This window comes from Cebus imitator, unplaced genomic scaffold (assembly GCF_001604975.1).
Source record: "Cebus imitator isolate Cc_AM_T3 unplaced genomic scaffold, Cebus_imitator-1.0 Scaffold80, whole genome shotgun sequence".
Lineage (NCBI taxonomy): Eukaryota > Metazoa > Chordata > Mammalia > Primates > Cebidae > Cebus > Cebus imitator.
Genome location: NW_016107395.1, coordinates 7734182 through 7751596, shown reverse-complemented (window position 1 = coordinate 7751596; position 17415 = coordinate 7734182). Strand labels below are relative to the sequence as shown.

General features: G+C 35.3%; 1 non-coding gene across 1 annotated transcript; it reads left to right on the top strand.

Moving 5' to 3' along the window:
* The first annotated feature begins 11398 nt into the window (after window positions 1–11398).
* LOC119471992 lies at window positions 11399–11539 on the top strand. The gene has a single exon (XR_005201090.1). It is a non-coding gene; the product is annotated as a U4 spliceosomal RNA (small nuclear RNA).
* The last annotated feature ends 5876 nt before the right edge of the window (window positions 11540–17415 follow it).

Sequence of the window (17415 nt, the reverse complement as noted above, 5' to 3'; positions counted from 1 at the left end):
ACCGTGAGGTCGTTTTGCACGAAAGGGGGCGTCCCCACCACCCCGACAGGCTCCACTGAGAGCTTTGCTTTTGCTTAATGTGGTGGTGGTGTGTGTGGGGGGGTGTTGTTTCGTTTATGGTAATTCGTGGTTGCAGGGTGGTTGCAGATGAGCTTTTCTTTGAGACAACTATCGTAAGGGGAGACAGGGAGAAGCAAGACGGAGGAAAAACAGTAAGAGGAAGAGCGAGAAGGGAAGAGAGGAAGAAAAACAGCCTCCCTGGAAATGGAATGTGCGGGGGCTATTTTGTTAACTGAATTAGGATGTTTGTACGCTGGTAATTTAATAAAGAACTCGGGGCACTATTATTTGTTTTCTTGCTTGAAACTTTTACGAGTAAAACTGCATTAAGAGTCCAGAAGTGCTTAGGAACTTGCAATGCTTCCCTTTCCTGGTGAGTCAAAGCCATATTCACCTTAACTTCCACCAATGCTTGCTGTTTTCGAAATAGCTGTGTCTTCGCGGTTTTGAGAATTTCAAAGAACAGAAAGGATGAGTGGATTTGTGTTTAGAGGAATCTGAGGAAACTAGTTCAATTCAATTCACTTCAACTCAACAACTAATTGAGCATCTCTAGCTGGCAGAACTAGGGCTAGGCAGGACAAGAGTGCCACCCAAAGGAGGGTACCTTGAGCAGAACACAACACAGGTAGCACAGCACAGGTAACATGAGGGACAGGAAGGAAGAAGCCCACAGAGATAACTGCTTACATTGCCTGATAGAGGATTGCAGCAACTAAAAGCTAGAGAAGACAAAAGTTGAAAAAGTTTAATGAGGGTCAAAAATTGGGTGGGCAGAGCCAAGGAAGTTGAAGGCCATCAGATCTCACAGTGTTGACCCCTTAGCCAAGAAATTCCTTTTCTGTTATGTATCTGAACTGATACATAAAAATCCTGTTCTCGCCTGTTTTTAGTTTTTATAATGTCATTTCTCAGTTCTGTCTTCAAATTTACATAAATAAGTCTCCAGAAAAACTGTATTGTGTTGGGTCACAGTTCAATCCCATTGGACTTTACTTAAGTTCCTTTGTTTGTGTTCAATGCTCTTATACCTTGCCAAGGAATTCATTTCCTGTGTACATCTCATTTCCCTGTCGGTAGTATCAGTTATGTCTTATGCCTCTCAGTACGACCCTCTGTGCTTTGAATAGTAACCAATAGATATCGATTAATGCATAGACATTTAAAAATGATAGTAAGTACTTTCCCAATGATATTTCTCCAAATTGCTTAGTTTTCAAAAATATATAATAGTGTGTCTACATATATACAAGCTTGTGTGTGTATGTGTACATGTATGTACAGCATATACATATGCAAATACATATATGGCATTTTAGCAAATTGCAACATATTTTATTAGAAAACAAAAAGAAATTGTAAAATATTGAAATAAAGTAGGGTTAACATATAATATGTTCAAGGTTACAATTACTGAAAAATTTATCTTTCTTTTGGGGGCTAGCACATAATTTTAATTTTAATATTCTTATTTCTTCTAGGACTTACAAATTATTGGTGATAACCATCACTACAGTGATATTGTTACAATTAATTTTCACTTGTTACAAATTATGATAATATTTATGAATCTTTTTATTCTAATCAGTACAAATATAGAGGCTGAGAGATAACTATTGTTGGATAATTAATTTCAGAATCAGTGCTTATTTTCTGAATTTGAGTAAACCCAAATACAAATAAATGTCAAGCCAGATATTTTCTTAGCCAATTTTATTCTGACTCACAGAAAGACAAGTCATTGAGTAAGGACATGTCATTGAGTAAGGATTTAGAGAAGACAAAAACCTGCCCAGAATCAGAAACTAGTTATTGATATGAGACATTTGATGACAAATGTTTAACCATTAGACTTTACACTACATACTTTTCTATGTATGTCTCTTTATATGAGACTTGATTTGATCAGATCTGTTTTAGGGTTTGGAAACATGAGTAGGAGCATGAACCTTATTGTGAACTGCACACACTTCTTATGAGAATCTAATGCTTAATGATCTGTCACCATCTCCCGCCACCCCCAGATGAAACCGTCTAGTTGCAGGAAAACAAGCTCAGGGCTCCCACTGATTCTACATTCTACATTATGATTAGTTATATTCATTATATATATTGTATATATAATGAACATATAATATCCATCATATATTATATATAATGATATATATAATGAATATATAATATTCATGTGTATATGATATATATTCATATATATAATGAATATTATATATAATACATATAATGAATATAACTAACCATATATTATATATGTAACATATATATAATGAATATAACTAACCATAGTGAATATATATTATATATAATGAATATATAAATTAATATATATTCTATATATTAAAAATTCATATAAAATTCAAGCACATGACATCCATTGTGCACTTTATTCTAATATATATGTTCATTATGTATTATAATGTAATTATAATAGAAATAAAGTGCCCAATAGATGTCATGATCTTGAATTATCCTGAAACCATTCCCCCGACCCCCCATCTGTGGAAAAATTGGCTTCCATGAAACCGATCTCTGGTGCCAAAAAGGTTGGGATGGCTGCACTAAGAGATTAGAGACTAAGAATTTGGAAAGTGGGTGTCTATGAAATGAGACAAGAGTAATTGAGGTTATTAACTAATAATCTCTAAAAGAAAAACATATGCTTAACACCGAAGTATTCTTCTTGGAGTTAATCTAATATACTGAATAAGGTAACTAGAGTGAGTAAGGTTCAGAAGTTACACTGCCTGGACTCAAGTCCTGGAGCCACATACAGTAGCTGTGTGATTTGGGAAATGTCATCAAGTTTATCTAAGCCTCAGTTTTCTCAAATGTAAAGTGGGGATGAAAATACTGTACTACCTCTGTGTGAGCATTGCTGTGGGCATTAAACGAACTCAGCTTCTGAGCATTTAGCACAATGCCTGGCTTAAAATAAGTGCTCACTTAGTCTGAATCATTCTTCTCGGTAAATAGAAACATTGGTATTATATAGACCATGGAAACAGGGCAGGCTCTGCGTGTGGTAGACCTTGTAATAAGTGATGTAATTTGATGGCCATCAGAAGAGGAACTTTAAAGTCTGCCTAAAAATAGCTCCATCAACTCCTATTATTGTTTCTGGAATCCTCACTTTAAAAATATTTACCTTGGATTGGGGAATTATCTTGAAGATATTTCTACAAAATAGGTATGCATAAAGACAATCAGAACTCATTATAACATTCACATGAATTTGTCTTTCAAATTGTTTGGCCATCCAAGGGTTTTTTTTTTTTTTTTTTTTTTTTTTTTTTTTTTTTTACAAGAGAAAAAAATTCCACTAAAAGATTGGGAATAGAAGAGGTTCTAGAACTCTGTGTCTAATGTATGCCAGGGTTCTCTAGCAGTAAGATTATAGGTTCTCAAAGCCACAGGATAAATAAGCTACTCCCACCTGTATAGGGGGTGGTGCTGATTTTACTCAATAGCAAATAATTTAAAAATTGTTGTTTGCTAAAATAACAGATTTGCATAAGAAAGACTTTTAAATCTTTTTTTTTTAAGTTGAATATGAGATTTTAAAATACATTTTAAGGTAGCACCAAAGTGTAATTTTACCCCAACCCCATCCCCTCCACTCTCAGGTGTTAGGGGTAGATGGAAGTGTCTAGAAGTACTTCTAGTTTTACAAAGATTTTATGAAGACTTGGACTTTTAAGTTTTACCATGTAAGTACTCAGGAGAATATATCCCAAAACAGTGGAGCTAACTCACAAAGCTAACTCACGTGGACAACTTAGTCTAGTTCAATAATTTCAAATTTTCTGATACGTATTGGGCTCCCGGACTATGTTGTGCAGAGGCAAAAATGGATAGAACAGTTGTTATTCCACTGCAAATCTGCTGTCCATTAATTTCTTTCACTTGTAACTAGGAACAGAACATAAGTAGTTTTGTCCTCAATTGTAAGATTGGCATATTTCATTTTAAGCCTATTAAATTAAGCAGTCTAGTGAAATTATCCTATTAGTTGTTGTTGATATACCTTGAAGACCCATGATTGCTTCCTCTCTGACCAAAATAAAGTCACAGTGCTATGGAACTTAAACTTCACCATGAGCCAACCATTTGTTTTTTGTTATTACGTAATATTCCTGTGTGTTTTTTCACTTAAAATATAAAATAGGTGTTTCTCCCTCCCTATTTCCTGAAAAAGCCTGTGCCAGAAACCTTGTCCAAAGACATTTGGGCAACTGGTACTTAAGAAAAAAATAATAATTTGACTTCAGAATCCTGGCGAGGAACAGTTCTCAACACTATAGGAAACTTCCCTAGACGTACCGGCAGACTTCAACATGAGTGACATAACAGAGCTGCAGCAGGGGAGGTGTACCGGGTGGTGCCCTGGCAAGAATGTTCAATTCGTGGCATTCCATGACTCAGAATAACAACCACTGATGAAAAGTAACATTTTAGCTGCGTTGCTAGGTCCCTTAATTTGAAATATGACAATTATATTTTTAGCTGTTATGCAATTCTAGGATCATTTGAACAGGTTGATTTAATTATTTATTTTAACCAATTCGTAAAAAGTTAAAGTAAGTGGACCCTAAAATCCCAGAATTACAACAAAATCCGTTTATTCATATTTCAAACCAAGAAGACTGGCATTTCTTGTGGTAGGACTGGTTCCCTAAACACATGTGTGGGGAAATACCCGTTATCTTTAATACAAAATAAGTGCATCAAGGGAAGGGAGTCTATTATTTCACTCTGAAATAATAACACTTCAATAGCTTGTTTTACAATAATGTGCCCATTTTTTATCTTCTCTACTAGACCATAATCTATACAGTGATAGTCAATTGATAATTTTTGTTCTCTACAGCATCTGCACTCATGTAATGCACTGAAATACTTACGAAGTTACTTCTATGCAGGAGGAAGTCTCTTAGGTCCTGTGGAATCAGAGATGCTGAAGTGCTAGGCCCTAACCTCAAGAATATTCAGAGGCTTCTTAGAGACATATACATAGAATGATCTAATTGCATCTGATACCTATAATAGAGAATAAAGTCAAGGCTTTCAAATAGTTGAAGGCACTGAAATTTAAACCTGCAGGGAGTGGGCAGGGGATTTTATAGGTGGAGAAAAAGGTAACGGGGGTTCTATGCAGAGGTAACATGACAATAGATGAAGAGACTGAAATCGAAGAAAAGTGTGTAAAGCTGGGACCAGACTGGAAAGGATCTTAGAAAGACATCAGGAAATTTGGGCTTCTTATAATCATAGAATATTTTCACAGTTCTGATTGACATATGCAAACAAGTTTTTTTTTTTTTTATTGGTGCTTTTGTTTTTCTCTCTTTGTTTTCTGAAGTGGCTTGATTTAATCTTATTTTTGCAGTAGAGGAGATGAAATATATCATAAACAAGAAGTATTCTGTGAAACTTTTATACCATGAATTTTAATGTAATGCCTTCTATAAAGAAATGTATTATTATTTATTATCAATAAATAAAATTATAGGCATTACCAGCATAAAGCTATAAAATTGGACATTTGTCTCTAATGAGAGAGCATAGCCTAGAAGAGTCATCTTTGGTGATTCTTTAAAATTTGAAGAAGATAAAAATGAAGCAACTTGTAATGGTGCTCAGAAAAGCTTTAGATGCTTTAGTTGACCAACATATAATAGGTATTTAAACATTAGTAAATGTTTGCCACCAATGTTGATCATTTTAAGTTTTTTAGCAGAAGGCAAAGTCAATTATTGGGATGGAGGGGCCATTAAATCATTATCATCCAAGTCTTGTTTTGTGGGGTAGGGACTGCTTTTGAAGACCCTTTGTGGTTAGAGGAGAGCCTGGGACTCTTCCTCAGAAATAGCCATGACTAGTTGATTGCTCCCCAGAAAAGGGAAGCGTAGGCAGCAAAGAGGATAGGGGCAGATGGGGAATAAAAACCACTAAAGACACCAGGGTAAAGCAAGAATGAAGAGTCAAGTGAGAGCTGAAGATGAAGCACTGTAGAGCAAAGTTTGGACCAGAAGATTTGAAAAGTTTAAAATTAAGGCTGTAAATATCAGGATTTGCTCAGTTGTTTTTTTTTTTCCCCTCTAATGTGGGCCCAGATATGCCACAGAGCAACAAGGGAAGAGTTTTAAGAATCTACCATGAAATTAGCACTAAATATATCTGAGCCATAAAAATAATATAATAGGTAATTATAATATTAACAAGGCTAATAGTAAAATGAGAATAATATTAATAAAACAATTACATGATTATACAGAAGGGAATATCTCAAGGTCATAAAAAGAAGAGGTATAAAACAGGAAACTAATTTTTAGGACTACATTTCTCTCTCAAGTTCCTGATATTAAGAGATAATTCAGTGTTCCCCCTCCTCTCCTCTTCTTTTTTTTCTGGAGATGATTAAAAACAAAATTAATTACTGCTGAGAAGAAAAGAAAAATGGAAGATTACATAGCGAAAGAGTAAGTTTTCCATTCTTCAGGAGCTACAGCATATTACTGAACACTTTGAGATGAAAAAGAGTATCATAAAGTATGAGAATGAAGAGAAATTGGTGGATCCTGGAATGGGGGATCTGGACCTAGAGTGACTGCAGAAAAGGGTGGAAAGAGCATCCAAATGTGGTGCAATCCATACTTAAAGCAGCAGCTCATTTGTTAGCTCCTCGTAGCTGTTCAGAAACACCTATTCTGTGTCTTCTTGCTACTCATGGGCCTGTCAGTTGCTATTTGAAAAAAGAAAAGGAAAATATATCATTTATTTTAAGATTCAGTAACCTAGAGTCCACCACCAGCCATAGCCAGCTGTTGTGTTGGCCTGGCTATTGTCTGAGTCAATCTACATATGATCATCCCTAAAGATAACATAGCTCTCAACAGGGTACAGCACTTAAAACACCTTACAAGAGGACCCTAGACACCTGGAGAAGTGGTGGTGATGTAGAGAGGAAAGTAACTACTGCATCCCAACCTACCTATGTCTGAAGGAGACTGACTGGAACCAGACTCGGTCTTCATTTGACTTGGACAGAGCGAAAGCATCTATTATACATTTATAAAAAATATATTTGATTTAATTAGTCTAGGAATGATTATTAGCACTTAGCAAAATTGGGCATTAAAGTGCTTAGAAAAAAGTCCTGGAAAGTTACAAACAATGTGTATCTGGCATTTGACTACATCATAACTGAATATTTATATTAATGTTTTACAAGATTTTATAATTTTTTTTTTACTATGGCACACACCTGTCATAAAAAAAAAAACCCAGGTCCAGGTATGGTGGCTCACCCTGTAATCCAAGCACTTTAAGAGGTTGAGTCTGGAGGATCAATTGAGCCAAGAATGTGATACCAGCCTAGGTAACATAGAACTCATCTCTACAATTTTTTTTTTTTTTTAACTAGCCAGATGTGGTGGCATAAACCTGTAGTCTTAGCTACTCAGGAGGCTGAGACCAGAGGATTGCTTGAACCCAGGAGTTGGAAGTTACAGTAAGCTATGATCACACCACTGCACTCTGGCCTGGGTAACAGGGCAAGTCCCCATCACTAAAAAACAAACAAAAAAAGCAAAACAAAAAACCCAAATAGTATAGAATATTTTAATATAAATTCAGTGTAGCTAGAGTAGCAATATTTAGATTTTAGCCACAATACTTAGTTTTGAGATTCCTTTGTAGTTTATATCAGCAGGAGTTAAGGGAAATAAAGTCAAATTTTCTACTTTGTGTTAATCACAGTCAGGTCTTATGAATAGAAATGATATTTTTATTTTTATTTATTTATTTATTTTTATAGAAATGGGATTTCTCCATGTTGGTCAGGCTGGTCTCGAACTCCCAAACTCAGGTGATCTGCCCACCTCAGCCTCCCAAAGTGTTGGGATTACAGGTGTGAGCCACTGCACCTGGCTAGAAATGATATTTTAATGAAAAACTTGTAAAGACCGTAGTAATAGGCAAGTTTGTGCAAAATTCAAACAAAGAGGGTAGAAATATTTCTGGAATTATGGAGAAAGAACCTCCAAAATTCTTTTCCTCCATAAAACCAATGAGAATATTGACAAAAATGATTAAAATCAACTTTTTCAGAACTCTGTAATTAACCAAAGACTTGCAGAAATTAATGAAGAAATATAGTAATACAGCCAAATATTGAAAAACAGAAAACTCTGTGACATTTTAATTTGTTGTATTTCCATTTTCCCTCGCCCCTAGCTCTGTGATAGCTCTGAAGGTGAATGGCATTGCAACCATGAAAATCAGCAGTCTAGCAACCATTGGAGGTGATAGAACAGTGCTCTGTCTAGCAGCCACTGCAGGTGACAAAGAAGCCACTTTTGGAGCTCCTGTAAAACCCCATCCTGAGAAAATTATTGCTATTTGACCTGTATGTCAGGTAACTTCTTGAAAAGCTCCATTCTCAAGATTTGCCTTTATTTGGACTTGGAGCTAGCTCTATAAAAGCAGCTATATTTCAAGGAAATTAGTGAAAAAAAAAAAAAAAAAAAAAAAAAAAAAAAAAAAAAAAAAAAAAAAAAAAAAAAAAAGCTTCATGGCAATTGTTTAACACCATAGCAATCTGAGGCAGCAATACCCGTCATGGTTTTGCTGATCAAGTAATCTGAAAGATGTCCATAAGGAGCTTTAAAAAAGTTCTACATATTCCAGGAATCTAGAAGGACATGTACTTCTATGGGTCTGTGCATATGGCCTGGAAAGACCTGAGATCCCAATCTCTCGCCTCTGGCTGATCTTAAGGCTTTGTGCAATCAGGAAGCGATAGCTAAGGTGGAGTGGTGAAATGCCCACTGGCACACTGAAATTGTACTTCCAACACAGAGAGAGCCCTTCAGCAAAGGCTAGAAGACTTATTGTTTCTTTAAGATATTAAAGAAAATATCTATTAACTGTTAAATTACCATTAAGCTAATAAAGGAGAGACTTCAGTAGCCACAAAAGGACTTTATAGAATTAGTCCGGGAAAGTCACATAAAAACACAAATCATCATTATCATCATCATCAGCAGCAGCAACAACAGCAGAAAACAATAAAAATAAACTGTAGGGTGAAGAATCTGATTTTGGATTTCCATATTATAATTTTTTTTTTTTTTGAGACAGAGTTTCGCTCTTATTACCCAGACTGGAGTGCAATGGCGTGATCTCGGCTCACCGCAACCTCCGCCTCCTGGGTTCAGGCAATTCTCCTGTCTCAGCCTCCTGAGTAGCTAGGATTACAGGCATGCGCCACCATGCCCAGCTGATTTTTTTGTATTTTTAGTAGAGATGGGGTTTCACCATGTTGACCAGGATAGTCTCGATCTCTTGACCTCATGATCCACCCGCCTCGGCCTCCCAAAGTGCTGGGATTACACCATATTATAATATTTTAAATTTCTAGTTCAATCAAAAAATACTACAAAGAATAGGAAAGTATAACCTAAATGCAGGGGGGAAAAGCAGCAATAGAAACTGTTAGTTAGAAATCCCAGATGTTGGATTTATTAGAGAAAACTTTGTCAGCTGTTACAAATATGTTTAAAGAACTGAAAAAACTCAAAATAATTAAATATAGGAGAATTATGTCTCATCAAATATAAATATCAGTAAAGACATAGATGTTATAGAAACTAGGAATTGTGAAGTAGAAAGAGCACGGTAGCTGAAAAAATAAATTCACTAAATAAGCTCAACAACAGATTTGAACTGGCAGAAAAAGAATCAATGGACTTGAAGATAGGTCAATTGAGATTATTCAGTCTGAAGAATAGAACACGAAAAAAGAAAGAAAGAAATGAAAAAGCAGAAAAATAAACAGTGCCTCAGAGATATGTGAGATACCATCAAGTATGCTAACATATGCATGATGAGAGTTCCAGAAAAAGAGATTTCCAGAAGAAGAGGAGAGTAAGAGTAGAAAAAGAATATCTGAAGAAATAATCACTGAAAGCTTTCCAAATTTGGTGAAAAATAATAATTACATTCAGAAAGCTTAATGAGTTCCAACTAGTGTAGAGCCAAAGAGATTCACACCTTGATTCATAGTCAAACTGCCAAAAGCCAAAGAAAAAGGGAAGAGGATAAAGCAAAAAAAGTACTCATCCTATGCAAGGAATTTTTAGTAAAATTGACAGCTGACTTCTCAGATATCATGAAGGCCAGAATAGAGTAGGATGTTATATTCAAACTGCTGAAAGTAAAAAGGCTATTAACCATATCTACCAATACTATCTTTCAAAAGGGAAACTGAGACATGCTCCAATACAAAAATAGAGAAATCATTGCTAGCAGAATTGTTCTTCAAGAAATGCTAAAGTAGTCATTCATTTGAAATGAAAGGATACTAGACAGTAATTCAAATCCGCATGAAGGCATGAGAAACTCTAGTAAAGGTAACTACATGTTTAACTGTGAAAGAGAGTAAAAATGTATTTTTATTTATAACTTTTCTTTTATCATACTTAAAAGATAACTACATAGAACAATAATTATAAAACTGTGTTGATTGGCTTATAATTAATAAGATATAATTTGAATGACAATAGCATCACAAAAGAGGGGGAGGGAATGAACTATCTTGGAGAAAAGATTTGGATGCTATTGAAATTAATACCAACTAGACTGTTTTAGATTAAGTTGTTAACTGTAATACCCAGGGCAACTAAGAAGAAAATAACTTAAAAACTGTGTAAAAGAAATAAGGGAATTACTATGGTACACTAAGAAATATCAACTTAAAATCAAAACAATAATAGAGGAATAGAGGAACTTTCCTTATACCATACACAAAAATTAACTCAACATGGATCACAAACCTAAATATAAAAGCTAAACCTATAAAACCACTTACTAGAAACATTGTATTAAATCATCATGACCTTGGGTTAAGCAATGGTTTCTTAGATATAATACCAAGAGCACAACCTATATGATTGGAGAAAGTATTTACAAATCAAATTTGATAAGCATCTGGTACCTAAAATATATAAAGAACTCTTATACCTCAACAATTAAAAAAACTTCAACAGATAACAGATAACCCAATTTAAAAATAAATAAAGGCTATAAACACCTTTCTACAAAGAAGAGAGAATAATGACCAAAAGCGCATGAAAAGTTGCTTAACGTAATTGATTACTGGAAAATTCAAACCAAACTCACAGTGAGATACCACTTCACATCTACTACGGTGGCTATGAGACAGTAACAAGTGTTGACAAAGATATTAAGAAATTAATAGTCTTCCAGATTGCTGGTGAATTTGCAAACAGTGCAGCTAGCTTAGAAAACAGTCAGTTCCAGCTTTTCGCAGTGACAACGTTGTAGCCAATGAGGTTTATCTGAAGCGCGATTATTGCTAATTGAAAACTTTTCCCAATACCCCACCATGACAACTTGAAATATAGTCCACATTTGCAATTTTTGGCAATCTCTACAGAGACTGGATTAAAAAAAAAAAAAAGAAAAGAAAATAGTCAGTTCCTCAAAGGATTAAACATCGAGTTATCTTATGACCCAGCAATTTCACTTTTAGGTTTATACCTAAGAGAATTGAAAACATATATCCACACGAAAACTTCTATACCAATGTTAAAGTAGCATTATTTATAGTAATGGAGCAGTGGAAACAAGCTAAAGGTTTATCAACTGATGAATGGGTAAATAAAATGTGGCATACCAATACAACAGACTATTGTTCAGCTATGCAAAGGGCTAAAGTACTAACACATGGGTAAACCTTGAAAAAATTATGTTAAATGAAAGAAGCCAGACACCACAGGTTACATATTGTGTAATTCCATTTATGAAATGTCCAGAATAGGCTAATCTATAAAAAAGAAAAAAGTAGATTTGTGATTTCCTGGGGCTAGTGGGAGGGGGTAATTAGTAATGACTGCTAAGATGTAAGAGGTATCTTTTTTCGGGTTAGGAAAATGTTGTAAAATTAGATAGTTGTGATAGTGGCACAATTCTTTGAATATGCTAAAAAACACTGAATTATATACCTTAAAAGGGTTAATTTTATGTTATCTAATAAATCTTTTATTTAAAAAAATACCGTGAAAATAAACTGTAGGTGACTGTTGGTGGTGGGTGAGGATCAAGGGGCCTAGTCTACATGAACAGTGGTAAAATTAATGAAGAATAATTCCTTTTTAAACCTTTGGTAAAATTGATTAGCTTATGTGTGTACATGGCATATCAGAAATAATCTGTGATTCACAATCACTGCCTATCATGCTTTTCAGTAATGTGTAGAAATTTTATAGAAGAGCCTGATTGTAAATTATAGTCTAAAATATTCTACATTAATTTGGCTGCTATGCATACAAATGCAGAAGAATTAAAACATCTTCTTTTTCCATTTTCAGCTTGGCACATATCAAAAGTCTAGAGAACAACATGAGGTACTAGACTAACAATGATTGCAAAACACAAAAAACTAACTACTAGAGTTCTTCAAGATAAATAGCCTTTGGTTATTTAAATGATAGTAGTTCATTTACTATTTGGTTGATGCACTGGCTCAATAATATCTACTATTTAGAACAAAATGTTAGAGAATATAAAACTTTGCCAGAATATCTCCACTGATCACAAAAATTTCAAAGCACTTGTCTAAAGTAGACCAGAAAGTATACAGTGTATTCAATGGGAATGAGTTCTAGACATGAATAAGACCGTGGCAAAGTGGGCCACACAGAGAAGCACTCTCTCCATTTGCTTTCAGCTCTGTGGTTGAATCTGTGCTGATAATAATGGATATCCTAAGGGATAGGATAATAATGGAAATCCTAATGGAGGATAATAATGGATATCCTAATGAATTAGATGCCCCCAAACTGAAAACAGAAAGAAGTACTGGAAGTAAAATCCCAAGCAGTGTGCAACTCCTAGTGGTCTGCAATTGTATTAGTCCTTTTTCACACTGCTATAAAGATACTCCCTGAGACTCGGTAATTTATAAATAAAAGAGGTTTAATTGGCCCACAGTTCTGCATGATTGGGAAGGCCCCAAGAATCTTACAATCATGGCAGAAGGTGAAGGACAAGCAAGTATCTTCTTCACAACATAGCAGGAGAGAGAGAGAGTGCAGGGGAAACTGCCACCTTTAAAACCATCAGATCTCATAAGAACTCCCTCACTGTCACAAGAACAGCATGGGGGAAACCACCCCATGATCCAATCACCTCCCACCACTTCCCTCCCTCAATATGTGGGGGCTACAATTTGAGATGAGATTTGGTTGTCCTCTGCAAGTCCACCTATGTTGTTCCTTAGGCATTCGATCTTTGCTCTAATTGTTGAAGGATGGTGGTTTGTTTCATCAAACCACAGAGCCAAACCATATTAATAATTACCTCCTGTTTTAATAATTATTGCAACCCTTATTTGTAAAGCAATTAAGTGGAATTCAAAGTTGACAACATGAAGCAGAGAGACTTGAAGTGACCTCATATTCCCGGAGGGATCTGAAGACTTTCTTACAAGTGCAAAAATATACTTGACTGTTCTTTATTGGTTTGCATCTCCTACTTTATCTTTCCAGACCATCCCAGACGATCTATAAGATTCCATCTGGGAAATCACTTAGAGATCTTGGAAGGAAAAGAAGGAAGACTGTAGGTTGGAATAAAAGCAAGGTTAAATGGATTCCGGAAAGCAGGGTTCTCAAACTTGTAGACAACAATCTGCAGAAGGCAACTTTAAAAAACCAACTAGAAGCAACAGGTAGAGAAGTAAGATGTGATGTGAGGGGGCTCGTCTAGTCCACAGCAGAAAAATCTTGAGCCAGCTCTCCTAGTAAGATGAGGGGATCCCTCTGCACACTTCTTCAGGATCTGTGAGGAAGACCAGAAGGAACAAACAGAAGACTTCTGTAAACAAAAAAGGTTTACGGAGCACTATACCTACTGAGACTATTGTAAGAATTAGAGGAATGTCGGCCTGATGAGAAGAGCCTTGCATTGTTGGGCTGTTTGCATGATTTCCTAAAATATCTGGCAAATAATTCTGTATCTCTGTTTACTGCCAATAATCACAAAGCAGCTTTTGCTGAGTACCACTGCAAAGCCCTGTGAGGGTCTACAGACCACTCATTCTTATCTGTCTGGAATCTGGAAACATTTTTTTGTTCTTAGCCTTTTTCTTGTAAGATTGATGTTCTTTAAAATTGTTGATGTATAACAGGGCTAATTGTTAATGTATAACAGGGCACAGTTTGTTTTCTGTGCTGTTTGAAACAGAAAATGAAAGAAATGTAAGCTCCTTTTCTCATTTGAAAGTTGCTATGCAGTGTATGCAGTAATTAGAACAAAGAAGAGAAGAACATTCAGTAGAACATTTTATTGCCTAGTTGACAACAGTACTTGGAAGCTGGTGGTTCTATCTCTTCGATACTACACAATTTTCGAATGTGCGTTAATGCTATGTGACAAAATGCCCTGATTCTTAGTGCCAAAGGTTCAGCTTAATGTGTATACCCCCAAACCCATGCTTTTTTGCTGATTTTTTTTTAATGTTCTTGAAGTAAAACAGCCCATCCTCTGCAAGTCCACCTATGTTGTTCCTTAGGCATTCGATCTTTGCTCTAATTGTTGAAGGATGGTGGTTTATTTCATGGTTTTTGTATTTGAGACTAATGTACATTCTAACATGATAAAGGCAATTCATTATTGTATAGCCATGGTTTTCTGAAAAAGTTAATATGTCAGAGATGGTTTTTAAGATCTTAAATAAAATTTGTTTTTAAATTTCAAAGCTAAAAGAAAACACAATCAAGTTAGCAAATTAAGTCAGTTTGGTTGTGTCTTAACATTTTAAACACACACATGACTGTTAGTATACACACACACACACACACACACACACACACACAAATACATACTTCAGCACACAATACCCACAATATGGCAATGGTCTATGCAGAAACACGAGATGAGGTTATTTAAAAATGCTCACATATTTAGTATGAATCTTTGCAATATTTCACTCTTTTTTTTTTCCTTTGGCGACTTTATATTACAGGTTCATAGGCTTCTAAGTGATATTATCGTTCACCATTGTTTGAAAAGACTTAGTCTCATTCCAAATTTAAGAAATTATGAAATTCATAAGAAGTTATGAAGTTCATGAAGTCTCACAGAAAAAAATAAGTATTATCTGCATTATATTTTATAATTAAATTATAATTTGTTCCATTTATAGTTATATTTGAATTCAGCATCCTCTTGAGGAAGGCTAGGTAGATAACCTAGTTTTAAGAAATTCAGAGTAACATAATAAATAGAATTGCTAAGACCAAAACCCAAATCTGGAATTTTTTGTATGTGTGTGTATATATATATATATTTTAAATTCTGTATATCTACAATCTGGGAACATTTTAAAGATCATTTTTTAGATAATTTACACGAAGCTGTATTTTAATTCTTGTCTGTTTGTAGTAAATATACACAAAATATAAAAATAAATCTCTAGGACACATCTGTTTCCTGTTCATTGTGCACATCATGTTAGCTTTTGGAATGAAAAGTGACATTCGAAAACCTCAAGAAATGACAATAGCAGCAGCGATGATGTTTTTCAGCTCTCACTCTAATGTGGGAACTGATTATTCATTTCAAAAGCTTTTATAAAATAAAGCAAACCTTGAACATGTTCAGTTAGGAAACAAACCTTGAAATTATATGGTTACCAATAACAATAAATCAGAGTTTCAACAAATAATTCGGTGATTTTTTTTAAAATGCTAAACATTTATTAAATACTTGCCCAGGTTGTTTTTGTTAATTTTAAGATGCTGCCAAAAGTTTACACCCACATGTGTGCAACATATATACATATATTATTTTTTCTTTTAGGTAACACAGTCGGTTAAAACACCTGAATACATTCCTAAATAGGCACACATTTTAAAATAATCTTATATTATGAGTAGGTTAACAACTTTTGATTTAGAATAAAGTTTGTTGAAGTTTGCCTTTTGATTTTAACTAACTAAATTAAGATAGCTTAAATTAAGAAACTAGGAAATCTAAATTAATTTAGATTTTTTTAACACCTTAAAAGATCTAATTTAAGGACTTGAAAATTAGCATTCTTTAGATGAGAAAACATGCCTAACATTACCTTATTTGAAATGAAATCTATTAATATTTCAACACATATCAGACATTAAGGACTGGAAAAAAGTATACTGAAATTGTCTCTCCTTTCCTTTCTCACCTCCTTCAAGGGAAACTTTCTGCAACTTTTGACTCTTTTTTGTAGAAATCAAAGGTCCCTCATTAGGAATGAAGTCTCTCTGGTCACACACATAAGCATATGCATGTATGCATGTATACATATATTTACCTCCCACTCTGTCATCCATGCCCCAGCAGATATTAAAAGTTACAACAGCTAGAGTTTGGGTAACATGAAATATAGGAGATGTTTATTGAGGTGTAGACAGATCAGAGGAAACCAGCAAAGCATACTGAGTCACCAACCTTTTGCATCCCTAGACTTCAAGGTGCAAAGGAAGGAGCTAGCATTACCAGTGAGAATTAAAGTCTTGAAAGGGAGTGGGTGTCCAATAGTAGCTGTCCTTGTGAAAGGGGTTGGCAGGCAGTTTGAACTGAGGGCTTGGGGTACTGGCCTTTGAATCCTAGCTCCTGCGCTTACTTCAATGTCCTCATTTGCAAGCAGGGGCCGCGATAGAATGGCACAAATAAAAATGAATGATATTTGCCAGTCAGTATCCATGTCAAATATTAACCTTTACATATTATAAGGATTTGTATCTAGTTTGTCACATGATAGCAAACGTGTGACAAACTGGCCCAAATCCTGAGCCAGCGACTTATTTGGTGGTGACTTAAAGCAACTTTCTTAACCTCTCTGAGCCTTGGTTTCCTCAACTGCGTAACGGAGCCAATGTCTAATTCACAGGGTGGTTGTCAGGATGAAACAGAAAATGCAGGAGAAGATCCCAGCTCTTGATGGCCTTGCTAAGGGGGGAAGATTTGGCTGGTACATTTGCCTTTGCTCCCATGTAATTGATGAGATGTAACATTATCATCAGAATGATGGTAATGGGGGCAGCCAGTGGTTTGAGATGGGGAGGGTAAGGTTGTATGTAGGGTTAGAGGGAGCTAGGGAGGGTATAAGAAACATTTGACATCTTTTTTTTCCCCCCTACAATATCCTGCCAGTGGCTCCCACTGGCCTAAGCTTCCAGGAGGCAAGGAGATCCCACCCATAGGGATCAGTCCTCCTGCTACACAGAGCTGGGTGGAAAGGGGCCCAAAATGGATCTAGGGGGACGTGGC